Consider the following 27,455-nt stretch of genomic DNA (forward strand, 5'->3'; position numbering starts at 1 on the left):
CGTGAGAGCTTATGGACGATGCCGTGTCTGTTTGCTTCGTTGCTGCCACTGTTGGTGTTGTTTGATTGTCATTTTGGTGATCCAGGTCGCTGTCGCAAATTCGACTCTCTCCTGGTCTCTTGAGTTCTCACCCTGGTGAAACAAATAAAGTCGATGATGATGATGATTGTGGTGATTGGTGGATGAGGATTATTCTTGTAATTGGTGAATAATGACTAGATGTGACGAGTAATTAACATTATCCTTCTTATGGTTGTGCGAATACAAATGATTAACAATCGGATTAAAAGTTTGTTTGTTTCATTACGAAACTCTGAATTTGTTTGAATGGTTCATTACAAAAATATTCACTTCTGGCGATAGACCGAGAAATACTACAAACGATTTTATATATTATATATCTATGTGGTTACGGTAAGTGGGGTGTTGGAGAGACGTGGCCAGGAAAGTGTGAGTGAGACGTGGTGCAGCGGGGAGCAAGGCTGGTGCATCACGGTCGGTCAACCCATAGCACTCCTGTCAGCAGCGAGCCTTCGACACTTCACGTGGCCTCAATGTGCACCTGGCCTGGCACAAGCCCCGTGGTGACGTCACCGCCACTTGGTGGCGAATGGCGATTGTTGTTGTTGTTGTGAAATCCGAGATCTAATGAGTCGGTGAGAATCAGAGACCCAGACTGAGGATTAGAGACCCAGACTGAGGATTAGAGACCCAGACTGAGGATTAGAGACCCAGACTGAGGATCAGAGACCCAGACAAAGGATCACAGAGCCAGACTAAAGGTCACAGAGCCAGACTGAGGATCAGAGCCAGACTGAGGATCAGAGACCCAGACTGAGGATTAGAGACCCAGACTGAGAATTAGAGACCAATACTGAGGATCAGAGACCCAGATAAAGGATCACAGAGCCAGACTAAATGTTACAGAGCCAGACTGAGGATCAGAGCCAGACTGGGGATCACGGAGCCACACTCAGGGTCATAGAGCCATACTGAAGCTCAGAGACCCAGACTGAGATTCAAAGACCCAGACTGGGGATCACAGAGCCACACTCAGGGTCACAGAGCCAGGCGAGCATCACAGAGCCACACCAAGGGGCATAGAGCCAAGCCCGAGGGCACCGTTACGACCCTGGGTTTACGGTGCTCAATACGCGAGGCTCGCAGAGCCAGGCTCCGTCGGACACGAGCAGCACGCGTCTCCACAAGCATCCCCATCACGCACTGCCGTCACAATAATTAAAAAGTGTGGGGGGGGGGGGGGGAAGCGGGAGGTGGGGTGGGGGGGTTCTTTAACGAGTTATTGACCGGCCCGGTTTAATTGTGCAGCGCGGATAATGAGCGGTGCGAGCGCGCAATAAATATTTCACGGGGCAGGCACACAACACCTCACTACGCCTCACCACGCCTCACCTCACCACACCTCACCACACCTCACCACACCTCACCACACCTCAGCTCACCACATTTCACCACACCTCACCATGCCTCAGCTCACCACCCCTCACCTCGCCCTCACCACCCCAGACGTAACCACAGCGGCCACCCCTCATCCCGCTCTTTCTGGCAGAGGGAAAGGGCCGTGACGCCTCTGTGTGTGTGTGCCGTCAGGCCCTTTCTCGATCTACTGCTGGATGAAGCCCCATCCCCCGTCCCTCGAGTTGTTTGACCATACTTCACCACGAATTGGTGCTCAACGTTAGGCGCGACACGCGCAGAGACACCGCAGCCGCGCGGCGGCTCGGAGGAAAGAAAGATAAAGACGGCGGTGGAGGTGAGCGATTGGTGGTGGTGGTGACTGTGGGGAGCGGTGGTGCAGCGGTTAGCGCTACGCTGCGAACCCGGCGACCTGAGTTCGATTTTCGCTCGCGGTCAACACCTAGTGACCAATATTTGGGCCTCCCCTAGATCGACTCAGCCCCAAATGAGTACCTGATGCGGTGTGTAAAAATCGCCACTAGGGAGACAAAGGTGGTCGGACGTGGTGCTGGCCACCCACCCCCTCGTGTGCCGTGCCGGCCTTCATAGGTGCTCGCTAACAGCACTTGCCCCAACACTCCGGCGAGGCTATAGGGGGGATCTGTGTCTTTGTCTGGTTGTGAGTGAAGATGAATAATGGTGGTGATTGTAGTAATTGGCGAGTCGTGCCGATGGCTGTGTCAGGTGGTCGATGATTTCCATGAATCGGCTGATGACAGCGATGGGGGTTCTGCTAATCTGTGAGTAATGATGATTGCGGATGGCGATGTGACGGGACAATGATCACGCCCAGAGATGTTAACAGTGGCCAGAGAGAAGCTGCTCATGATGGCAAAAAAATGTTTGTAATTGGATGATGCTCGTGGGTGATAATGATGATGAGGTTTTGATAATAATAATAAATATACAAAGATCCGCGGTGTCGCTTGGGGCAAGTGCTGCTAGCGAGCAGCTGTTAAGGCCGGCACGGCACGCGATGGGGGTGGGTGGCCAACACCACGCCCGTCCGCCTTTGTCTCCCCAGTGCTAATGTGCACACTGCCCCAGGTACGCATTTAAGGCCGAGTCGACCTAGGGGAGGCCCAGCGCCGGTTACAAAAAATATTCGCCCGCTGTTTTGTGATCGCGAGCGGGAATTAAACTCGGGTCACGGTGCGCGAACCACTGCGCCACCTCTCCCCACCGACGACGAAGTCGATGATGATGATGATGATGTCACCGCACGCAACGCAGCTCGGACGAGGTGTAAAATAAACACGCAAGGAGTGAACTCATTATCAGCCATGATCAATCCACTGACGGATAGATGAGCGCCTCCCGCACCCCTCCCCCTAATCCGTCACCATCTTCCTCGCGAATGGAGCGCGGTACATTCCAAGCTCGCACCTGCTGTTAAATTCATCGCTCCGTCTCCTCGCTAAATGTACCCTCGCGCCCCTCTTTGCTTCGACAAGGCACGCGGCTATTTATGGCGTCCCCTTGTTCGCCGCTGCCGCAAAATTATTCGCCGCTTGCGCTGATGCTGCTGCTGCTGCTGTTTGTTTGTGAGCCTCGGCAATCCGCGAGCGATGAGAATGTAACAGGGCAGTCTCGTCCGGTGGTTGAGGGCGGGTGGCACGCGCTGCGCATGGAATTTCGTCTCCGCGACGGAGCCATAACGGGGGTGGGGGGCGCTAATTGAACCGACCAGCCGATGATGTACGTCCCTAATTAGCCCAGCCCAAAACCGTGCGATTCAATCAATCTTGGATTACAAGAATGCGTGATTGGTGGTTTCGTGGAGTGACTGCAGGGGCAGAGTAACGGCAGCAGGAACGGGGATCTCGAATCGTAACAAATCAACGCCCCTTTGAAGAATAAAAAATATTACAATTTAATATTCTGTAATCATCGTCCACTGCTGGACGTAGGCAATTGACTAGCCGACCCGATCGCCATTTCTCACGATCCCTCGGCGTGGTGAGAATCCACCAAGCTCGTGTGCATCGTCGGGTGTGGGGGGAGGGGGACATCCTCGAAGGACGCGTTCCATTCCGTGGCTGTCATTCCCTTCTCATTCCCCACCATCGCCGGTCGCCCCTCGCGAGCCCACGGCGCGTCCTGCCCAGTCCCCGCTGACTTTGCGTGACACTTCGAGTCAAATACCAGCTGACGATTTAACGCAACGGTGGGACTCCGCGCGCCATCGCCACGCACGGGGCGAATTGCGATTGGATTCCACGGATATTCTCAGATTTTTTTTGCTGAGGCCGAGTTGCTCCACAAGTCGGAGAGGCCACTCAGCCGGGCGGACCTGGGTTCGAATCCGGGTTTTCAGCCGCCCGCGGTTACTTTTGAAAGCTCACGCGTAGCGAGTCTGTGGCATCAGCCCGATGATGGCCAATGTCTGACATAGATGTTCACGCAGCTGCTTAGATTCACGAAGACTGTACAAGTCCCCCAGGCCGCCGGTTCAATCTCCGAGCGCGGTTGTTGCGACAGTGGAGCAATCTTCTTAATCCCCCGACCCCGCCGCCATGTATTTATGTTGAACTTCTTTCGCACCGTACCTAGCCAGCCTGTGATGTAGATGGGTCCATCGCAGTTGGTCGCGTGTGTACTACCACATCTGCCAAGACGTCTGGCCATTGTGGAAGAGTAGACCAACGCACCCTCGATTTTTGACCCCCCCACCCCTATCGTCACACGGCGTCACAAAAAGTCAGACCCCCCCTCAAATATGACGTCACAAAGCTTTCCCCCCCCCCTCCCCCCCAAAAAAACATGCTTCAAATCGCTTTAAACTATTGTCATTGTAGTGCGTATTTAATGTAGCGCTGCACTCTGATGTTGTAGGAGAAAACATTTATAAAAAGTATATTTAATTAATTAGAACGTGTTGTCTATATTTATTTAAAGTTGCGCATTTTTATGTGACGTCACATTTCTCACCCCCCCCCCCCGTCACAAATCGTCACAAAAGTCTGACCCCCCCCCTCCCCTAGGTGCGTGACGTCATTTATGGACGGCCTCTTTCTGCAAGCAGTGGCGTGAGCGAGCAATTGCAGGGCTGCAGCTTCGCCGTGCTTTCAGACTTGCACAGCGATGATGGAATCACGCGGAGAACCACAGAGCGACATCTTCTGGGTTGTGGTTAAACCGCGTTCTCAGGCGTCGCGAGGTGGTGGTGGTGGTGGTCTCAGCCTGGTCACCAATGACTGCATCAACGTAAAAAAAACCCACACCGATCAACTTAAAACACATTCCTGCGGAGGGAGCTGGTAGGAACGTTGGGTTGCTCGGTCAATGGCCAGGGTCAACGGCGGCGTGGTGTATTCCGCAAATATGGCCGACTGTGAGGGCGAGCATAAGCCGGCGTGAGTAGGTTAAACGTTGAGTTTTATAAGGGCACCACGGGGTGACCAGCCCCTCCCCACCCAGCCCCACCCCTCCCACCCCCCACCCAGCCCCACCCTCCACCCCCAGCCCCGTTCCCACCCTCCCCGCTCCCACCCAGCCCCTCCCCACCCTCCCCACCCAGCCCCACCCTCTCCACCCAGCCCCTCCCCACCCTCCCCACCCAGCCCCTCCCCACCCTCCCCTTTCCACCCAACCCGACCCCTCCCATTTTTGGATCCACGACGGACGGACGGACACAATAATCCCCTGTGGGCTGGTGGAACCAGGTGGTTCCTACCAGTATGTGGTTTCTCAATAAGTTTACAAATTCCATCTTCGGGGTCTAAGAGGTATCGACTGGCACGAGGTCGCCACCTCGTGTCAGAGAGTTAAACACATCAGATTGACGATGATGCTGCTGCTACTGCTGCTACTGCTGCTACTGCTGCTACTGCTGCTACTGCTGCTACTGCTGTTACTGCTGCGGCATTGAAAGTGGCGTCAAAAGCACCAATAAGGAACAGAAATCAACACTCTCGTCCATAACATTGAGGCATTTCCATGACAACAAATATATATGTGCTATGAATAAGGGCCATTGACCGAAACGTCGCCCATTATAAATGTTAGTTTTTCATTCAAGACAGCGCTATTGCCGACCGTGTTGAGTCTGTTTCTTGTTGTTAGTCACAGCATTTGCCGCGGAAGAAGAGTTCGTAGAACTACATTTCACGGCCCTTCCCACCCTTCCCTCGGTCCCAATCAGCTCGTTTTGCTTCGTCTACGGTAGTTGTTTGTTTTGGTTTTCCGTGACATCAGCTGTCAACGACGCGACGATGATCGCGATATCGGATTCCCGTAACTCTGTAATCGCACTCGACGCTGTCTGTCGCTGGCATTTGCTGTCGTGCGTGGCCGTAACTTGCGGTACGGATTAAGATGAACTAAAACTACAGTCATTCACTTGCAGTTGGTTCAACACGAAGAGCCAGGCGCGAGTTTTCTCGCCACCGAAACGCGACAATCTGCGGCGCTCCGACCTATGGAGCACGAGCCCTCAGTTACGGCTCCAGTCGTCCGACTTTACGATGTGACGGGGCACGAAACCCAAAGTTCAAAGTTCATTTATTAGGTATCGCCCTGTGAGCCATTCGGCTCTTGAATCGGGTGCAACCGCAACAAACAAAAAACATGAACAAGAAAACATCTTAAAGTGACTATGTGCAAACAGAAAATCCAACCCGTCGTTGTTTAGCGAGTACTTAGCGAGCTAGTACTGGTAGGAACCTCCTGGTTACACGAGCCCACAGCGGATTGTTGTGTCCGTCCGTCGGTCCGTCGTGCAGGGAGGGGCTGGGTGGGGAGGGAGGGGCTGGGTGGGGAGGGGCTGGGTGGCGAGGGGCTGGTCACCCCGTGGTGCCCTTATAAAACTCAACGTTTAACCTACTCACGCCGGCTTGTGCCCGCCCTCACAGTCGGCCATATTTGCGGAATACACCACGCCGCCGTTGACCCTGGCCATTGACCGAGCAACCCAACGTTCCTACCAGCTCCCTCCGCAGCAGGATGTGTTTTTAACTTGAACTATTGCCTTTCATCTTTCAGAACTATTTGTGTACGGTAGAGAGGTGCGGTGCTTGCAAACCCCAAGAGAGATGCGAGCGATAATTAGCAAACCTGGCGACACGATGATCGCACATTGCATCGTACGATATATCGTGGGTGCAGTATCGGCCACATCGCGGCAACCCGAGCAATCCTGTGCATCCGCGCGAACAGCGCCGTCTTTCGGAGAAGGGCTGACATCTCACACACACAGCAGCAGTAGCAGCAGAACAGCAGCAGTAGGAGTAGCAGCAGCAGCAGTAACAACAGCAGTAGCAGCAGTAGTAGTAGCAGCAGCAGTAGTAAAACAGCAACTGCAGGAACAGCAGCAGAACAGCAGCAGCAGTGCACCAGCAGTAACAGCAGCAGTAACAGCAGCAGTAGTAGTAGTAGCAGCAGCAGTAACAGCAGCAGTAGTAGCAGCAGTAGTAGTAGCAGCAGCAGTAGTAAAACAGCAACTGCAGGAACAGCAGCAGTAGCAGCAGCAGTAGTAATAGCAGTAATAACAACAGCATTAGCAGCAGGAACAGCGGCAGCATTAGCAGCAGCAGTAGTAACATCAGCAGGATTAGCAACAGCAGTAGTAATATCAGCAGCACTAGCAGTAGTAGTAGCAGCAGCAGCAGGAGCAGCAGTAGCAGCAGCAGCATTAGCAGCAACAGTTGTAATATCAGCAGCATTCACAGCAGCAGTAGTAACATTCTAGACTTGAAGCTTTCGTGACTGCAAGGAATCATATTCTTAGGTGTTTTCAGTAAAGTCACGTGACTTTACCGAAAACACATAAGAATAAGTAGTAACATTAGCAGCGGCAGTGCCATCAGCAGCAGGAACACCGTCTGTCTGTTGCTGTCGTCAATGTTATTGAGTTCACTCCCCGAGTGTTTTTTCATATCGAGCCTTCCATTCTGCACCGAACAGGGCCCCCTCGTGAAGGCGGGGCGCTCTTGTCAGGAACGTCTGCCAAGCCAGCAGCGTTTGATGAACTGGGCCTGGAACCTGCTGATGAGACCCAGAAAACCTGAAACCGATCCACCGCCCACCCACAAAAACAATTATTCGCTTGAAAATAAATAAGCAAACAAATGTCTCGTTACTCTTTGGTTGTTTCGGTAAAGTCACGTAGGTAAAAAATATAAAATAAATTTGAATGAAAACAAATAAATTAAATCACGACGTTTCCGAATTAAGTATTTTTGTTGGAGCAGTCTACACCTGATGACGGTTGCTTGTGTTGCTTCCGAAACGTGATTTAATTAATTAGTTTTCATTTTAATTTATTTAATTTTTTTTACCTACGTGACTTTACCGAAAAAACCAAAGAGTATGGATCCTTGCAGCCACGAAAACTTCTAATCTAGAAATGTCTCGTTCATGAATCTGCTTCGCGTTTATTTCTACTTCACGTCGATGAGCAGACCCCAACGGGAGTGCACAATACAAGAAGTATTGTTGGTTCAGTGTAAGCAACCTCTGAACCAGCACCACCACTACCACAACCCCCCACTCAACACCCCCAGACCGGCTCCCTCTGGACTTTGAAGGGGCCGATATTCTGGTTCGACCGGTTCTCCGGGGGAGCCCTGGGTTCAGGGCGAACACGAAACTGCACAGACAGGTTCAGCTTTCATTGTGAACACGATCTCTGTATTGCCACGACCAGAGACCTTGTCCGATTTTCTCAACCACTTTAATGTATACACAACACAACTATCTCACGTATAGACTGTTGGGGCAACACCACGCCCGACCGCCTTTGTCTCCCCCAGTGCTGACGATTTTACAGACCGCACCAGGTACTTGTTTAAGGCTGAGCCGACCTAGGCGAGGCCCGGGACCGGTTCAGATATTCACCAACTGTCATTGGTCGTGAGTGGGAATCGAATCGGGGTCGCCAGGTTCGTCACGCGCCTCTGCTTCCTACACGTGTTTATACAACACAGACGCATCGAGCCGCATAAATACAGATGTTAAAATAAGTAATAGTTTAAAAAAAAACTTTTTAAACACGCTTTTATGAAATGTACTAGTAATGGAAGAACTCCACGACTCGAGGAAGTGGCCCCGAAGTTTGCCATGACGTAAGGGACCGTGGCCAATTACAGCCAACGTGAGTTGAGCGTGGACAATTAGACCCAAGCCGAAACATAACATCTAAAAAATAATGTTTTAAAATATATACTTTTATTTTTTTATTATAGAATATAGTATTGTCATCAGTATGACATAAGTATACCAAGTTTGCAGTCGATACCATATTGGGAAGTGGGTTAAAATAGAGTTTCATGATTTGAGGATACAACAATAACAGACAGAGTGAGTTAAATGAAAGCGTGTAATAGCAAAAAAGAGCCATCATGAGACCTTTAATCATGGGACTTTATACGTATGCTGGGAAAGACCCAGCATACGTATCAGGTGTACGCGTGTGTGTGTGTGCATTTACATTCCTAGACCTCGTGGCTACTTTGCTAGTAAGTTAGGGGTAGAGTTATCACTCGTGGCTACTTGGCTATAGAGTCGCGTTCTTCACTAATTTTTATCTTTATAGAGGGGCCACTTTCGCCGATAAGGCATCATCCGTATGAGGGCCGCCACGCACTTGAAACAATTGGAGGGTTTAACATCAGCACGACGATGATGATGATGGGGGGGTGTGATCACTTTATTTTGTGTAATGTGGGAGGGGGGGTGGCGCACGTCAGGGGCCGCACTAAAGGCCACCAGGGGCCCCCAGTGACCCGCGGGCCTTGCTATGGAGACCGCTTGCGAGAGCGATGGCCCTGGGTTGGGCTCCGATTGTCTGGCTGCTGCTGCTCCTCTGCCCCCGCCCGGCGCGTGGTCGTCTGCCGTCTCCTCCTCTCCATCGCCACCCGCCGCGTCTCTCGTCACCTCTCTCTGCCCTTGAGCCGTCGGGTTCCCTTCTCCTCCCTGCGGGCTGGTGGCGAGCGGGCGCGATGCGTGAATCCGCCTCTGCCACCTGTACCCAGGGCCAGCCATCGAGGAGTGGGGTGGGGGGCGATGTCCGGGGAAATCACGCCGTTTGGGCCCCCCGAAATATTATTACATCTGACACCGTGAGTTTGAAGCCCCCCCCTCCCCCAAAGCACGGGGCCCGGGGCAGTCGCCCCGATTCGCCGTGCCCTCGGGACGGCTTTGCCCGTAACCCCACCACCCCCCGCGTCACATCTGGGAAGCTCAGCAATATTGAGCCTGCTTAGTACTGGGAGAATCCATGAGAATACCACGTGTCCTATTACGACAGATCTACGAGGTGGCAGTGCGGCGATGGGTTATTGAATCTATCTGTGCGGAGCTTTTGAGTGTAAACCTCTTTCGTGTGCGAGGTGGATTGTCTCGGGGTTCTTCCGAACGTGAAGCCAAACTCTTCACGAATGGAAATCCGCCAAACATCCCGATGTAGCAGGACCCTCCTGACACGGTTAGTAATACCACAATTATTATGATCATCATTATCACCATCATCATCATGATCATCATCATGATCATCATCATGAGCTGGAATTCCATGTACCGAGGCAAGAGATGGAACGGCGCACATGGTGACGAATTTCGACGGGCCTGGGTTTGACTCCCTGCCGCGACTCGCGCGCGTGGCGCGTGACATCGGGAACGAGTCCCGGGTGGAGCCCACGCTTCACCAACCCGCACTTAGCAACCAACGTGGTGAAGTATGGTCAACACTACCTGGGTAGACCCTCACCCAGCGGTGGATTGTGTCAACAAGAAGTCCACCAAGAAGAAGTCCACCAACAAGAAGTCCACCACTAAGAAGTCCACCACCAAAAAGTCCACCACCAAGAATTCCACCAACAAGAAGTCCACCAACAAGAGGTCCACCAACAAGAAGTCCACCAACAAGAAGTCCACCAACATGAAGTCCACCAACAATAAGTCCACCAACAAGAAATCCACCACCAAGAAGTCCACCACCAAGAAGTCCACCAACAAGAAGTCCACCACCAAGAAGTCCACCAATAAGAAGTCCACCACCAAGAAGTCCACCAACAACAAGTCCACCAACAAGAAGTCCACCACCAAGAAGTCCACCACCAAGAAGTCCACCAACAACAAGTCCACCAACTGCACAGCGAACAACTCAACCGGCACCGGGTCGGCTGCCTAACCGGCGCACAGAGCCGGTGGCTCTGGTCGGACCGGTCGCGTCGCTCCGGGTCACCACGCCGGGTTACAGGTGGGGGGTGGGGAGCCTTTGTTGTCGTAATCGGTGGTGCAGGGATATGGGAGGTGGGGGGGGGGATTCAACCCCCCGAACTAAGCTAACAATAAACCTTAGCAGTGAGAGAGAGAGAACAAAAAACGTAATTTTCGGAGCGCATAACACATGCCATCGTCGCGTTACAAATGTACTGGGCGATCCGTTTAAAGACGCCCCGCTGAATTCTAAAGAACCGTCACCAATAGCTTTATTCTCAACAGCTGACTCAATGCTGCGGTGAAAGCGTTTGGCTCCGTCTCTTACAGCGCAGAGCGTTATTAAGCGATGTCATTGGGGCGTCGTGCAGACACAGAGAGAGAGAGGCTTTGAAGTTATAATGAGAGTTCAATTATAATCTCCCTAACACTCTCGTGGGATATCTATGAATGGATCGCCGTGCCCGTATTACACAATGGGGGGGGGGGGGGGGGCTCTCTACGACTGGGCTACGTGCTGAACTAGCAGAGGGCGAGTGTAACGAATATCCATTTTCTTGGTTCTTTCGGTAAAGTCACGTAGAAGTGATGTAATAAAATAATAAAAATAAAACAATTAAATTCTCACGAGAATTTTTATTTGTATTATTTCCCTTCTACGTGACTTTACCGAAAAAAACAAGAATATGAATCCCTGCAGTCACGAAAGCTTTAAATCGAAAAAAAAAGAATATCCATTTGTTGTATTGCACATCTATGCTCCCCCGTCTGTGCGTTTCACCCCGCGCTGAACCAGCGTGGCCAGACAACCGCCCGCGATCTGCGTCCCACTTCGAGAACGTCGTCAACCAGCAGTGGAGCGATGCTGCAACAACAATAGAGGCTGCGCGCGATATCTATTGATGACGATGACAATGATGGTGGCTTATGGGACCTCCCAGTGCGCTAACCACTTTGCCACCACTCCCCTATACACAAAGATCCCTAATATATAAGGATAATGTTTGACCCTTTCTGGCAATAAAACAGTTGGGTTAAGATGTTCAAACACCAAACTGAAACCTTTTGCAAGGAATCTTGCCCCCATTAACCACAATAATAACATGCAAACAAAACACATGCTCTGGTAGTATATGCATTGTTTTGACATCTGAACATAACTGTTTGATTGCCAGAAAGGGTAAAACTTATTCTTATATTTGACACGGTCAAGGGAGGTCCCATGATGGAGCTGCTCACCACGAGCTCTCAATGTCCTGAGAGTGACATTGTCTTTGTGCTGTTCGCCTTTTGGCGTCCTCTGGTCGAACACTGTTTGAGACCAGGCTCTAAAGAAAGCCGTCTCTGGTGTGGACTAATCAGTTTCAAAGACAATGCGCCATCATACACTACCAGAGCATGTGTTTTGTTTGCATGTTCACCACAAGTTTATGTGGTTACTCCGGACATGATTCCTCGCAAAAATGTACAGTTTGGTGTTTTAACATCTTAACACAACCGTTTTATTGTCAGAAATGATACAACCTATTCTTATATTAGGGAATCTTTGTGTATAGGGGAGTGGTGGCAAAGTGGTTAGCGCACTGGGCGACGAAGCCAGAATCCTGGGTTGAATACCCGGTCAGGGCCAACATCGATTGGTATCGGTGGCAAATATCTGAATCTGTTCTGAGCCTACCCTCGGTCGACTCAGCATTAAAACAAATAGAGACTGGTACCCAGTGCGGTGTGTAAACTTTCGGCAGCGGGTAAACAAAGGCCGCTGGGCCCGTAGGGCTGGCCACATGGATCGGCAGACTACTCATGCGACCTGTGATCTTCCACGGGGGGGGGGGGGGGGGGGGGCGAGGGTTGATGGATCACACGAACGGTGCCGAACCCCCCGTGGGCTTCGAGGACGAGCCACACCGTGCCCTTGCCCGTCAGCAGATTGCAAGTCCAGCAAATCGCACCTCCGATCAGCACGGTGGGCTACGTACGGCGCGAAAGAAGTTCAACCTGACATACAGCAAAGTGTCGACTCACGTCCGTGTGTCCACCTTCTGTGTGGGATCGAGTGTTGCGCCCTCGCTCGCACGCGTGGGTTTCCTCCCGCGCAGCGTGTGATGAACACTCATTCATTGTCGGGTAAACATCTTAACATACATAAAGGACGGCGGAACTTGGGCAAGTGTTGTTAGCACGTGGCTCACCGCCGGCGTGGTTCCTCGACGATTGTTAAAATGCGATGTTTACGGACAACTACGCGATTATATAAAACTGAAGATCATCATTATTATTAGGATGTGTAAATATAGTGTCGTTATAAGAACATCCAATACTTCAATAGGCTCCTCGCTGGGCTGTGGATGTGAGTGTCCCAACCCCACCGCCTCATTTTACAGGGGGGGGGGCTTTAACCCCCTCTCGGCTTAATTGTATATATAAATAAATAAAACTGGCGACGTTTCAAGCAGCAACCCTTCTCCACAGCACGTCCCCTTTTCGTTGCCAGGCCGCGGTGTTACTGGCGAAGGCGTGGAGTGAGTTCACTGGTGGCCGAGTAACCGGCGCGTGACCCTCCCACGGCAGAACCTCGACCCGACGTTAGGGCGACCCCCCCTCTCTCAGGACTTGCGACCAACGAACGCTCCCTACACCTCCCACTCGTGCGCTACATAGATCACAATTATACAGCTAGCTCGACACGTTCTTCAAATCATAGTGTGTGACCTTAAAAATAAATATATAATAGGCGACGTTTCAGGCAATAGCCCTTGATTATTTCGCCTCCCCCTCCCCTCCCTCTTCATCATCAATAAGAATCATATCAGAATATTTCTTTATCCTGGATGAATCCGATGAGCTACGAAGCTCTTTACTTTTCCACAGATGTCCAATCGGGGCGGGTGGGTCAGGTCGATGCCACAAGGTCGAGAAAACCTGTTCCAATGTAGCGTGGAAACCCCAACCAGCAGATGGCCCTGCTGTCAGACTGGTTCCCGACACGCGACTGTGGAATTTGCACCGCTTGTTCACGGGGCTACCAAGGGAGTCCCGCATCGAACCCCTCCACAGCGAAAATGCTGAAATTCACGCCTCGCCTCTTGCCTTCATTTGGTAACCAGCGGGTGGGCCTGAGGCGGGGGGTATTTATAGATCCTTGCCAAAGGGACTTTGCAAATTCGAGAGGCTAAATGTTTGCAACGCAATGAGAAAGAACCGGTTCTCCATTGCTGCCGAACCGGGCAATGCCTTTGTTGTGAAAACACACAGCAGCTGATCGCGTAATGCGGTTGTATTGGCAACAAAGACTGGACGACACACGTGCTTTTTATACGCGGAAAATTCATTCGCTCTGCAACTCAGCCATTCGCTCACTCACTTCCGATACAAGTGCGATTTGAGAAAGACTGGTCATTCAATACTCCATCGTGAGAATGAGCACACACACACTAGGCGCACAGTACACACAGCACAGTACACACATAGTACACAACAATAACAACCGCCATTCGCCACTAAGTGGCGGTGACGTCACCACGACGCTTGTGCCAGGCCATGTGCACCTTGAGGCCACGTGAAGTGTCGAACGCCCGCTGGCAGGAGGTCACGGGGCAGACCCAGTTGCCACGGGTCGACTGACTGAGATGACTGAGACGACTGGCTGATGCACCACATGTGCCCCCTACTGTGCCAACTTGCTCTGCTTTAGCCACCCCGCGCTCCACTCGTTGTTGTGAGCGTCGCTCCTCCGCCTTCCGTTGTTGCTGGAGGGCGACTGCCTCCAACTGCCCAGTAGCGTCCTTCACGAGCCTCCTCCACAGAGGCCGATCTTGACACCGCTGGTACCAGTCATCGGCAAGTCCACTCAGCTGGATCACCGTTTTTTCCCCTAATGACGGTAATAGGTGTGGCGCTGCAGGTTACTTTTTTGATGGAATTAAATAGTGATTTGTGATTGCGAGCCACTGAGGCAGACTCCATCTCCTCAGCAACCCGCCACCACCGCCCATCATTGCAGCGCCTTACGGCTCTCCGAACCTCCGAGCGAAGGCTGCGGTAAGCCTCCTCATTCTCTGACGTGGGATGCTATAGCCGATGAGAGTGGGTCTGTCACTTTTTCTCAACTATTCTGAACACCTCCTCTGTCAGCCAGGGTCTCTGGGGAGGTCTGGACCGTGTACCCAAAGCAGCCATTGCAGCTGCCTGAGCCACAGTCCTAAACCTCGCCCATTTACCCTCGACATCAGGAGGAGTGGGAGACGATGCCAACCTCAGCTGCAAGCGTTGATGAAATTCTTGCTTGCAACTTTCATCAGCTAGCTGAGACCAAGCCACTGTAGGTTTGAATGGGGCCCTGGGTGTACACCCACCACCGGAGTGGAAGAATGGCAGGCGCATCTTACAGATGACTAGTCGATGGTCAGAGGGCAGATCAGCTCCACGGTAGGTCCTGGTGTCAAGGACATGGGCTCGCATCCGCTGGTCCGTCACTATGTAGTCCAGCAGATGTTATTGCTTGGACCCGGCATACATCCATGATGTTGTGTGGATGCGCCGATGCCGGAAGAGCGTGTTGGTAATTACAAGCCAATGGGTTGCACAAAAATCTAGCAGCCTCCTACCGTTGTTATTGAGCTGATCTGGCCCATGCCTTCCAATCACTTCAGACCAGGTGCCAGCATCATGACCAACTCGGGCATTGAAGTCACCCAACAAGAAGACTCTGTCCCGAGTGGCCAATTTAGCCAGCACCTGTGACAGGAGGTCATAGAAGGCATTTGACTCATCGGCTTTCCCTGCATCCCTCCACGGATGTTTGTCTTCGGTGGGGGCATAAGTAACCACGACCACCACTCCTCGCCTCCGGTTGATGAGAAGGCGAGCCCAAAGTAGCCTGGGGCTTACAGCTTCCCACACCTCACCACCACGCTCCCATGCCCCCTTCATTCTTTTGTTCAGAAGAAGAGCCACACCCTGTTGTTTGGCAGTCTCCTGCCCCGAGTAGAGGACTGTCCACCCCTCATGGTGGCAGGAGCCAGAACCGGTCCACCGGACCTCCTGAATGCCACAGAGATCCAGACGGTACCGGTCCAGCTCCCGACAAAGGAGTGGCAGCCTCTCCTCCGCAGTAAGCGTTCCACGTGGCCACACACAGTGGCTTTTCGTTGTTTCTGGAGGAGCCCCGCGGGTGAAGATTCAATCTCCTGGCTCTGCCATTTGGGGTTTGGTCAGGAGACGTCATAGATGCTTGTCCCCCCGGGGCCTCCGGCACAAGTTTATTAGTTACATATTTTTGTTTAAGTCGTGGTTTAGTGGTAATGAATTGAAGGTGGAGGGGTTACCAGCCCCTCGCACCTGTCCAGAGCCCCCGTTTAGCCACTGTGGTGGTCACAGACGCCATGAGGGGAGAGGCCAATGGGCATTGGCCCTCCCCCCACAGCACTGTCCACGACAGAGTTGCCCATCCGGCACCGCGAGGAGGTAGGGGGTTGTTTTGCTGGACACACATAGTACACACAGTACACACACACAGTACACACAGAACAGTACACACAGTACACACACACAATACACACAGTACACACACAGTACACATATAGTACACACAGTGCACACACACAGTACACACACAGTACACACAGTGCACCCAGTGCACACACACAGTACACACATACAGTACACACACAGTACAGACACACACAGTGCACACACACAGTACACACACACACAGTACACACACAGTGCACACACACAGTACACACACAGTACAGACACACACAGTACACACACAGTACACACGCAGTACACACACAGTACACACACAGTACACACACAATGTTGTCCCACGGCCTTACCTGACCGTATAGCGGCATGTACAGGGTGGTCCAGATGTCTTGTTACCCGCAATTAATTGACCACTACCGTTTTTTTCTTTGCATATTAATTTATGTTTAAATAATCCTTTAAACAGATTACGTTTTAGATAATTTATTGGTGGAGGGGGGGGGGGTCACAAGACATTCGGACCACCCAGTAGAGTTCATTCTTTGAACGACTTTTTGAGTCGGTCGGTTGGCCGCATAAAGCGAACCCGCCTAGAGCTGGGGAGACCTGTACGTATTCTGTGTGTGTAGACACTGTGTGTATTCTGTGTGTGTACACACTGTGTGTATTCTGTGTGTGTACACAATGTGTGTACACACTGTGTGTATTCTGTGTGTGTACTCACTGTGTGTATTCTGTGTGTACACACTGTGTGTATTCTGTGTGTGTACACACTGTGTGTATTCTGTGTGTGTACACCTGTGTGTATTCTGTGTGTACACACTGTGTGTATTCTGTGTGTGTACACACTGTGTGTATTCTGTGTGTGTACACACCTGTGTGTATTCTGTGTGTGTACACACTGTGTGTATTCTGTGTGTGTACACACTGTGTGTATTCTGTGTGTGTACACACTGTGTGTATTCTGTATGTGTACACACTGTGTGTATTCTGTGTGTGTACACACTGTGTGTATTCTGTGTGTATACACACCTGTGTGTATTCTGTGTATTATGTGTGTACACATCTCTGTGTATTCTGTGTGTACACGCCTGTGGGTATTCTGTGTGTGTATTATGTGTGTGTGCACATCTGTGTATTATGTGTGTATACACACCTGTGTGTATTCTGTGTATTATGTGTGTACACATCTCTGTGTATTCTGTGTGTACACACTGTGTGTATTCTGTGTGTGTACACACTGTGTGTATTCTGTGTGTGTACACACTGTGTGTATTCTGTGTGTGTACACACTGTGTGTATTCTGTGTGTGTACACACCTGTGTGTATTCTGTGTGTGTACACACTGTGTGTATTCTGTGTGTGTACACACTGTGTGTATTCTGTGTGTGTACACACTGTGTGTATTCTGTATGTGTACACACTGTGTGTATTCTGTGTGTGTACACACTGTGTGTATTCTGTGTGTATACACACCTGTGTGTATTCTGTGTATTATGTGTGTACACATCTCTGTGTATTCTGTGTGTGTACACCTGTGTGTATTCTGTGTGTACACACTGTGTGTATTCTGTGTGTGTACACACTGTGTGTATTCTGTGTGTGTACACACTGTGTGTATTCTGTGTGTATACACACCTGTGTGTATTCTGTGTATTATGTGTGTACAAATCTCTGTGTATTCTGTGTGTACACGCCTGTGGGTATTCTGTGTGTGTATTATGTGTGTGTACACATCTGTGTATTATGTGTGTATACACACCTGTGTGTATTCTGTGTATTATGTTTGTACACATCTCTGTGTATTCTGTGTGTACACACCTGTGGGTATTCTGTGTGTGTATTATGTGTGTGTACACATCTGTGTATTATGTGTGTACACACACCTGTGTGTATTCTGTGTGTATAAATATCTGTACGTATTCGGAAAAGTGGGTATTGGCGGGTCGCGTCACGGCTGCAAGGGACTCATGTCCGACGGTTCAGAACAGCGGAGTGGCAGCAGGCAGGGAGTGGTAAACGCTTCCGAGAGGACCCCACCACCACCACCGAGGAAGAGATGGAGCGATGAAATCAGTTCATGCGTGGGTGCTCGGTGGGTTGTCACATCGCCGCACCGTGAGAGGTGGCGGCCGCGGCGGCTTGGCGGAGGCCTCCATCCAGCAGTGGAGTGGAGTGGACCGTGGCTCATGATGATGATGATGGTGGTGGTGGTGGCGCACGGAGTTGGAGCACTGCGCGGGGCTGTTTGCGACCACGCCTCTACTCCGTCAAGGAATCCGCTACGACCGCTCTCATCACCACCACCACCGCTCTCTCATCACCACCACCACCGCTCTCTCACCACCACCACCACCGCTCTCTCATCACCACCACCACCGCTCTCTCACCACCACCACCACCGCTCTCTCATCACCACCACCACCACCGCTCTCTCACCACCACCACCACCACCGCTCTCCCACCACCACCACCGCTCTCTCATCACCACCATCACCGCTCTCTCACCACCACCACCGCTCTCACCACCACCACCACCGCTCTCTCATCACCACCACCACCGCTCTCTCATCACCACCACCACCGCTCTCTCATCACCACCACTACCGCTCTCTCATCACCACCGCCGCCACCACCGCTCTCTCACCACCACCACCGCTCTCTCACCACCGCCGCCACCAACCCCACCCACTCTCACCACCACCACCACCACCGCTCTCTCACCACCACCACCACCGCCACCCAGCGCCACAAAGACAGCGGAATCGCGGGGAAAGAGGTGAACTTGACGCAGCACACAGACAAAGTACCCCCGTATAGCCTTCAACAGACGGGTGGGGGGGGGGGTGCTGTTAGCGAGCACCCAAATGGGCGCCGGAACGCCACACACAACGGGGTGGGTGGCAAGGACCACGCCCGGCCGCCTTTGTCTCCCCAGTGGGCGATGCTTACACGTCGCACCAGGTACTCGTTTGAGGCTGAGTCGACCTAGGGGAGGCACCAGAAATCCTTCACAAAGATCAGAGATCCCCCCCCCATAGACTCAACAGACTGTTGGGACAAGTGCTGTTAGCGAGTAGCAGCACAGAAGAAAGCCGGCATGGCACACGAGGGGCTGGGTGACCGGTACCACACCCGGCCGCCTTTGTCTCCTCCAACGCTAATGTTTACACGCCACACAAGGTGGAACTCATTTAAGGCTGAGTCGATCAAAGGGAGGCTCAGTGCCGGTTCAGATATCCGTCACTGATGTTGGCTGTGAGCGAGAATAGACCTCGTGTCGCTAACCACTGCGCCACCGCTCCGCTACAAAGACACACACACTGACAAAAAGGCACGTACACACTGACACAACTGCGCACACACAAACAAGAACAGCAGCAGCCACCGCCGGCTATAAAGGTGAGCGAGAGGTTCGCGTAGATCCTTGAAAGATCTGGACAGAGTCCCATCAGTGAGATCATCTTGCCAGCCGAGGTGGCGTTGGCTGGGTATTGTAGCTCAAAATTCCCAGCCGCAGACACACCCCACAGAGGGACAAAGCCCTCACACACACACACACACAGAGGAAGAGCTCCTGTAACGACATACATAATTTTTCGATTTAAAGCTTTCATGACTGCAGGGATTCATATTCTTGGTTCTTTCGGTAAAGTCACGTAGAAGGGAAATAATAAAATAATAAAAATACAACATAATAAAATTAAATTCTCACGACGTTTCGGCCACAACGCAAGCAGCCGTTTCACGGAAAGACGCCGTCCTCAGGTGAAGAAACAGAGCGTCTTTCCGACAGCTCTGTTTCTTCACCTGAGGACGGCTGCTTGCGTCGTGGCCGAAACGTCGTGAGAATTTAATTTTATTATGTTGTATTTTTATTGTTTTAATATTTCCCTTCTACGTGACTTTACCGAAAGAACCAAGAATATGACATACAGACTGTTGAAGCAAGTGCTGTTAACGGGCACACCTATACAGCCCACCACGTAACACGAGGGGGGTGGGTGGCCAACACCACGCCCGGCCGCCTTTGTCTCCCCAGTGCCGATGTTGACTACACACCGCCTGGCACACATCCAAGTATCGGTAACCGGTTCTGAAAACAGTGAGCAGGCCCCCACCTCGCTTGGCTTGCGAGATTTACAAACACCGGACGCGTTCAATGCGTTCTGGTCGTGAGGATAGACGGGAGACAACAATCGAAACCAGTCTACAATGGAATCGTCACGAATAATCGAAATCAAATAATAATTATCGAATCGTTCCAAATAATCTAAACCGTCACTCACAATAGATTCGAATTCCAAGATTTGTTTTGTTAACAGGGAACTACCTTAATCGCAAAAAGATATATAAATATAGTTTCATATGTACTTTATAAAAGTTTTGGCTGGCTGGCGAGACGTCACGTGCGGGAGGGAGGTAAAGGGGAGTGGGTGGTGATAGACGGTCACTTCCAATGGACGTGCGCGTTGCTCGTTTTGTGCTCAATATAAAAACAAATTGTTTTCATGGTTCTCAAGTGTGAAGTGTGCATGCAGCTGTCGCCCCCATCGCCACCTCCCTCCCCCTCCTCGGATCCGCCTCTGACGGGTGGACGAGTGGAGGCAGGGTGCGCGCTGTATAATGTACGCGTCTGCCGCTACTGGTGGCTGTGGCGAGTTGTGGCGTGGAGATTACAACTGGTCTGCCCACATGCCTGGCGAACGGTGGTGGCGAAGAGGGGAGTCGCCCCTGCCTGTCGCACCTTGCCTCGTAGCAATGCCGTCCATAGGGGGCCCGGGGCAAATCACACAGCTGTGCCTCCCCCCCAAACCCCCCCCCCCAAGCGTGGGGCCCGGGGCAGTCGCCCCCATTCGCCGTACCCTAGGGACCACTCTGCATAGCAGTCGCATCTACCGCTCGCGAAACCCCAGTATTTATTTGTCAGCATCAGGAATCTTTATTTAGGCTGCAGGAGGAATCCGATGAACTATGATGCTCTTTTTCTTACAAATGTCGCAACATCCCCAAATATCAAATATAAGACAAATATCTCCTCCCCCCCCCGCCTCTCCCCGCCCGCCACCTTCATAGGGTCATTGGCAGAAGGGCCAGTGCCCGAAACGTCGCCCACTGTATAGACTGTAATGGTACAGTAGTTCCTCGTTTACCGCGGCAGATGCGTTCCTGAAAAGTTCCGCGTTAAGCGAAAACGCACGAAGCTCGGAATGACTCATTACCGTATACATTTAATGCGTAATTTCGTATATTTTTCATTTTCAGGGAGTGTTTTTGCAGAATGTGTTGCGCGCTTACGGCCGAGTGCTGTTTGCGAGCACCGATTAAGGATTGTAATTAAGATGTGTATCGATAACACCCAACGACATGTGCGTAATGAATGTTGAACTTCTTTCGCACAGTACGTAGCTACCCGTGCCAATCGGAGGTGCGGGCTAATTACACACCGCAAATGAGGAACTCATTTAAGGGGAGGCCCAGGTCCGGTCATTGTCACCGATTTCGGCCGTGAAACGGGAATCGAACTCGGGTCGCAGGGTTCATGGCGCAGTGCGCTCACCGCCACAATATCGCTTACACAAAGACAAAGATCCCCCGTGTAGCCTTAACAGTCTGTAGGGGCAGGTGCTGTTAGCGAGCACCTATGAAGGCCGGCACGGTACACGAGGGGGTGGGTGACCAGCACCACGCCCGGCCGCCTTTGTCTTCACAATGGGGATGTTTACACACCGCACCAGATACGCATTTGATGCTGAGTCGACCTAGGGGAGGCCCAGGACCGGTTCAGATAATTGTCACTGATGTTAGCCGTGGGTAGGAATCGAAGTGGGGTCGCCAGGTTCGTAGCTCAGCGCGCTAACCGCTGCACCACCGCTCCCACACTCACACTGAGTCATCATGAGACCTCCTTTGCCAGTATTATATTATGATCATAGAGGTTTCCCCTTTCTGGCAACAAACCTGTTGTGTTAAGATGTTAGACAATGCACATACATACTGCCAGAACATGTTTGTTTTTGCATGTTCACCACAAGCACACGTGGTTAATGCAGACACGATTCCTTGCAAAGGTTTCAGTTTGGTGTTTTAACATCTTAACAGAACTGTTTTATTGACATCCCCACACTGAACTCCGTTGGGAAATCACGTTCCGATCCGCCACAAGACGGAGCTCGAGGCTCAGGTAAGAGGCGTTCTGGGATGAGACGGAGCGGCGAACCGGAGGGCCGGGAGACATTGGGACAACGAGCGCCACGAACAACGGAGACGAGAGCACGAAGGCAACGGTGCCCCGTGTAGCCTGCACAGACTGTCGGGGCAAGTGCTGTTCGCAAGTAGCAGCTATGAAGGCACGAGTACGGCACAGCACCAGACACTCATTTAAGGCCGAGTCGACCTGGGGGAGGCCCGTGACCGAGTTCAAATCCTCCCCATCGTGAGCGGGAATCGAACTCGCTTACACCGGGGTTCATACCGGTCCCATACACAAGACAACGATCAGAATCAGAATATGTATTTATACCGAAGGCATCCGATTAGCTATAAAGATGGCCAGATCCCCCGTGTAGCCTGAATAGACTGTTGGGGCAAGTGCTGTTAGCGAGTTGCAGCTATGAAGGCCGGCACGGCACACGAGGGGGTGGGTGGCTAACACCACGCCCGGTCGCCTTTGTCTCCCGAGTGGCGATATTTACACGTCGCACCAGGTACTCAATTGAGGCTGAGTCCACCTAGGGGAGGCCCAGGACGGGGACCGGTGCAGATCATCTTCACCGGTGTTGGCCGTGAGCGGGAATCGAAATCGGGAAGCAGGGTTCGTGTGCGCAGTGCGCTAACTGCTACACCACCGCTCCCCACACACACACACAGAGACACACACAGAGACACACAAAGACACACACACAGAGAGACACACACAGAGACACACAGACACACACACGAGGCACACACACAGACACACACACAGAGACACACAGAGATACACACAGAGACACACAGACACACACACGAGGCACACACACAGAGACACACACACAGAGAGACACATACACAGAGACACACAGAGAGACACACACAGACACACATACACAGACACACACACAGACACACACAGACACACACACGCCACGCACAGCGCAATGCCAGAACCCGTTGCACCCGCCCGAACTCGGAGAAAAGGATCCGAATCGTGTTTTTTTTTGTTTCACACGCGTGCAGCCCCTGCAATCGACACCTCTTTAGGCAAAAAGAAAACCCGCTCCGTCCGTTCCCATGCTGCACACAATGCACGGCACAACCGGACCTATTTTTCAGCCACACGCAAGAATGCGCACGAGGGCGAAAGAACGCTTTCTCTTGCCGAGGGTCCATTGGAGGAGGAACTCAAAAACACCTTTGGCGGGGTAGCGCACGCGTTCACACGCACGCCGCGGCCACGGAAGCGACTGAGCGAGGCCGCTAAAATTAGACACGCGTCGTTCGGAGATGGAAAAATATCGCCCCCGCTAGCGCCCGATTAGTGCGGCCACGATGCTTGCAGCGACACGCATTGAATACCGTCCGTGGGCTGCTTCGTAGCGGTAACGGCTGTAAGTGGCCTCGGCTCCGTGTGCAATGCAGTCGCGGGCCGCGAACGGCTCACGTGTCGGAGAAGCTCTCTCACTCGCAACGCCACTCAATCAGCCCGCTCACTCGCTCGCGTATTCCTCTCGCCCACTGACTTGCCCATTCCCCCCCCCCCATTCACGCACTGACTCACCACACTCACTCACTGACTCTCCCACTCACCAGTGCCGGATGGAGCTAGTGCGAAGCCTGCAGCATATATTATCAAGGGGCCCGAATAAAAAAAAACACGGAAATATGAAAACACATTTTTTTTTACTTGCATAGTAAAGTAATTAGATTTTTTTCATTTGTTATAAAGTTGGACAATACTACAAATCGCTACCTTAAGCACCCAATTGTTCATAAAAGTTGAAGGCGGTATAGTACTATAGTAATAGAGCAAGTGCAGAATCACTGAACCGGAATTGATAGCTTGAAAATGCGGGGCCCGTAGCTACATATGTAGCTGCTTGTGCTACTGGGATAATCCGGCACAGCCACTCACCCCATTCACTGACTCGCCCACTCACCCTTCACGTGCTCGCCCTCTCCCACTCACCCCCCTTGTCAACGGTGCCACGTGCTTTGTGCTCAACCTTCCCCCACAAGCCCCAGTGGTCTCTAGGGGGCGGGGGGAGGCATGGGGGGTATGGCACCACCCCCCTACAATGATCTAAACTGTGCCCCCCAGTCCTGTTTGTGCCCCCCCCCCCGCCTACGCCATTCAAGTCGACGTTGGGCTGGAGTGGCAACTCCTATCCGTACGACGGTGGTGGAGATTCCACATTACTCCGACGAGGACCGTTAAGTCTTGAACGCAAACTATTTCTTCATCTTTCGATTTAAAGCTTCAGACGCTGTCTCCCCGACAGACCTGCTCTCCACCTGAGGACGGCTGCTTGCGTTGTGGCCGAAACGTCGTGATAATTATTTTATTATGTTTTATTATTTTATCATTTCCATTCTACGTGACTTTACCGAAAGAACCAAGAAGATATTTCTTCATCGTCATCACTATCATCAGCCATGATCTATCCACTGCTGGATGAAGGCCTCCCCGAAGCGGTCGCCATCCGGCACGGCCCTGCGATGTCACGATCCACCCAGAACCTGTGCACGAGCCGATGTCATCGCTCCGTCTGCACTGGGTAAGTCGTCTGGGGCGTGTTCCCTCCTGTGGCGCCGCGGTGGCTATGAGATGTTAACTACCTCGCCTGGGTCGTGGGTTCGATCCCGACCCTGACGCCTGCTGCTGCTGTATATTTGGAGTTTGTGTCTCTCTCTCTCATCATCATCACGGTGGCGAGGAGATGTTGACTACCTCGCCTGGTGTGCAGGAGGTCGTGGGTTCGATCCCGACCCTGACGCCTGCTGCTGCTGCTGTATATTTGGAGTTTGCGTGTCTATCTTCCGGTGGTCGAGTGGATTTTTTTCCGAGGCCTCCGGGTTTTCCCCTCCACATGTAGAATCGTGCGTTTCGAGTGTTTGACTGCTTTACATTTACACATGATAAGCCACTTCGTTGAACTATCATTTGTGGCCAAGTCGCTTCTGAACAACAACAAACAGCTATCAAGTTTAGTGAGCCTTACCCGATAAAATAAAATAAAAATAGCTGCTAGTTTTAATAATTCCCTTCTGTCCATGACGCGCCTTACCCAAGCCCCGACTCGTAATCCAAATGACGTCTCTACGGCGAGTATGTTCTCGAATCCACGTGCTCCTCCTCCTGCCTCTCTGTAATTCCAAGCGAGCACCCCGCTCCACGATTCTCTGCGCACTCTTGGGCTCTCGTTCCATTCTCAGCTGCGCCGTGGCCGTGTTTCAGACCCCTGTCGATCACAGCAGACAGCACGCGATGAGTTCACACTTTAATCTTCGGGGTTAATTGCCGTGTCACTTTTCATCGTTATCATAGCGCCGAACATCGTTCGGCGCTATGATAACATCGTTCGGCGCTAGGCACAGATCACTAGAACTGTTATATTATATCTGCACTGTTGGTTTTTTTAAATTCGCGTGAGTGTAGTTTTACGACCGTCAAAAAAAACCTCGTTTGTGAGTTGTGCAATGTTCCTTGATGATCCTGCTCTAACTCGTTCTCTGTAAAACAGGATTTATCGATGTGTTTCTCTCACTCTATATCTTCCTTTGTGCACGGATCTCCCGTGTAAACTAGCCGGGCAACAACTGGCTAAACGGGACCATCATCCGTGGAAACATGTCAAAATAAACTCCAGCTCACACTGACGTGGTTTGGGGTTGTTTCGCTCCAACACTGATACTTTCGACTGTTCGGCACACGTGTTGGGCTCTTACTTAAGATCTGAAGGCAGCAGCCCCTACAATTGCTCGTTCACGACACTGCTGGCGGAAGGGCTTCCATGAGAGGGAGCTCTGGAGAGGCCCCATCCAGAGGGTGATTTTGGCCTGCTCTTCCACACTGTGCCAGACGTCTTGGAAGCGGTGGGAGTGCCCAGACTTTACCCCACCACACGCTAACTCCGGTCTACCCAAGCTACACTGCTGGGGTGGATAGAGGCGGGGGCGCGCGGGGGGGGGGGTGGATTTAAATAAAACTCCCACCTCTGTGTCGACTGCCGCGCCAGGAGATCGAATGGGGCTACAACATCCAAGTGGCGTGAGCAACCATTCACACGCCCTGACCACGGCCCTTATAGCCCAAAACCTGTTTTGTGTCTGTGTGCGCGCTTGAGTTAGGCGAGCGGTGGCGCAGTGGTTAGCACGCTGCGCTACGAATCCGACGGCCTGAGTTCGATTCCCGCTCACGGCCAACACCAATGACGATTAACCGATCCTGGGCCTCCCCTAGGTAGATTCAGCCTTAAATGAGTATCTGGCGCAATGTGTAAAACATCTCCCACTTGGGAGACAAAGGCGGACGGACGTGGTGTTGGCCACCCACCCCCTCGTGTGCCGTACCAGGCCTTCATAGGTGCTGCTCGCTAACAGCACTTGCCCCAGCGGACTACGCGGGGGATCTTTGTCTTTGTTTGAGTTACGAGGCGGAGGTAATGGTTTAGTGGTTTTGATCTATGCTCAGGCAACACAAAGCGCGACTCGCTCGCTGCGTAAACGACAGCGCAACTCGCACGCACAAAGGCGGCAGAGATAAAAGGCTAAACGCAGAAGATATGAAAACAGGAAAGAGAAAAATAGCCCTCGACCGGGAGAAAGTGCACGCGTGTATTTATCATTCGCAGATGGACTATCACGCTAAATAAACATAGACAAAGAACTTCCCCCCCCCTACACCCCCCCCCCCGTCCCACCGTTTATTCAGCACCCAAGAAATCTATGGGGCGCCTCCTACAACGTCCTACAACGTCCTACAACGTCCTACAAAGCGCGATAGGGTCCCTGTGAACGGGGAGCGGCGGCGCAGAGGTTAGCGCGCTGCGCCACGGTGACTTCCATACCCGCCGGCGATTCATCGGAACCTCTTCCGAGCTTCCCACTAGAATAGACTCGGCCTTACATGAATGTGCACCGCGTGCGATCGGCGAAAAGCGACACTGGTAGCGGGCAAAGGCGGTCGGGCGTGGTGCTGGTCACCCACCCCCTCGTGTGCCATTCCGGCCTCGGTCGGTGCTCGCTAACGGCACTTGCCGCAACAGTCTGTTAAGGCTATACGGGGGATCTTTGTCTTTGTGGTGTCTGTGTGTGCGAATTCTAATGGGGGAGCGGTAGTGTAGCCG

The sequence above is a fragment of the Lethenteron reissneri genome, chromosome 43, assembly GCF_015708825.2.
Source record: "Lethenteron reissneri isolate LAM-NWPU_2019-01 chromosome 43, ASM1570882v1, whole genome shotgun sequence".
NCBI classification, from domain to species: Eukaryota; Metazoa; Chordata; class Hyperoartia; order Petromyzontiformes; family Petromyzontidae; genus Lethenteron; species Lethenteron reissneri.